Raw genomic sequence first — 1,206 nt, 5'->3', positions numbered from 1 at the left:
AGTCTAGAAGATAACAGGAACGGATCTAGCTGAACACTGTGAGCAGGACGCACTGCATTAAATGTAAATAGTCTAGATAGAAGATAACAGGAACGGATCTAGCTAAACTGAATACAGTGTATATATATATATGCAACACCTGGGATGCATATATATATACACAATACACTGTAAGTGCAGCTAACTGACTGACTGTTCTGCCTAATCTATCTAACTCAAATCAAATGACACTGTCTCTCTCTCTCTCTATCTCTCAGCACACCGGAACACACACTACACAGGGCCGCCGTGCAGGCGGCCTTATATAGTGTGGGGTGTGTACTAAATGCCCTGAGCCGTAATTGGCCAAAGCCACCCTGGCTTTGGCCAATTACAGCTCTCTCTACTGACAGCGCTGTGATTGGCCAAGCATGCGGGTCATAGTGCATGCTTGGCCAATCATCAGCCAGCAATGCACTGCGATGCCGCAGTGAATTATGGGCCGTGACGCGCCACACGAATTTAGCGCGAACGGCCCATAACGTTCGCAATTCGGCGAACGATCGAACAGCCGATGTTCGAGTCGAACATGGGTTCGACTCGAACACGAAGCTCATCCCTACTTCCTAATTACATTCGGGAAATACTAACCACTCCCCCCCTCAAAAAGGGGAGTAAGTGTTCTCTCCCGAATAACTTTCCATAGCTAGAGCTACCACAATCTAGGCCAGAAGGCCAGGGACCCGACCTTCTGGATCAGACCCAGATGCAGCACCCATCCTCACCAGGAGCACCCTTTCAGACGGTTCAGACTCGAACATGCACCGGCCCCCACTATTCTGTCAGGCAGCAGGGAGTGAATCCTACCAAAACCGTCCTTCCAGGTGCAATGACACCATTGGATTTGCATCTGCTTCTCACCCACTCATGGGAGAAGCATAGCGTCTCTTCTGGCAACTGATAAGAACAGATATTACACTTGATCTTAGCCAAAAGGCCGAGAAGCCTGTTGCCTGATTTGAGAACAGGCCAAGTAGACCTGTGGGTAGGCTGGACCAAAGTATCTCAGGATGCTATGGACCATGTAATGAGTCTCCTGTAGGGCCACTATTTCAGCATTAGGGAGGCAAAGCATTGAAAGGCTTAACGCATTTAGGTGGCATATTAAGACCTTTTATATTAAGGGACAATACATTTCAGGGAGCCATGGTGAGCTAAGGTGTGTAA

The 1,206-nt window shown here is 48.3% G+C and overlaps 1 pseudogene; it reads right to left on the bottom strand.

Moving 5' to 3' along the window:
- Positions 1-876: 876 nt before the first annotated feature.
- LOC141124437 (U2 spliceosomal RNA) lies at positions 877-988 on the bottom strand (annotated as a pseudogene).
- Positions 989-1,206: the final 218 nt, after the last annotated feature.

The sequence above is a fragment of the Aquarana catesbeiana genome, linkage group LG01, assembly GCF_042186555.1.
Source record: "Aquarana catesbeiana isolate 2022-GZ linkage group LG01, ASM4218655v1, whole genome shotgun sequence".
Classification (NCBI taxonomy): Eukaryota; Metazoa; Chordata; class Amphibia; order Anura; family Ranidae; genus Aquarana; species Aquarana catesbeiana.
This window is presented reverse-complemented; position numbering and strand designations above follow the sequence as displayed.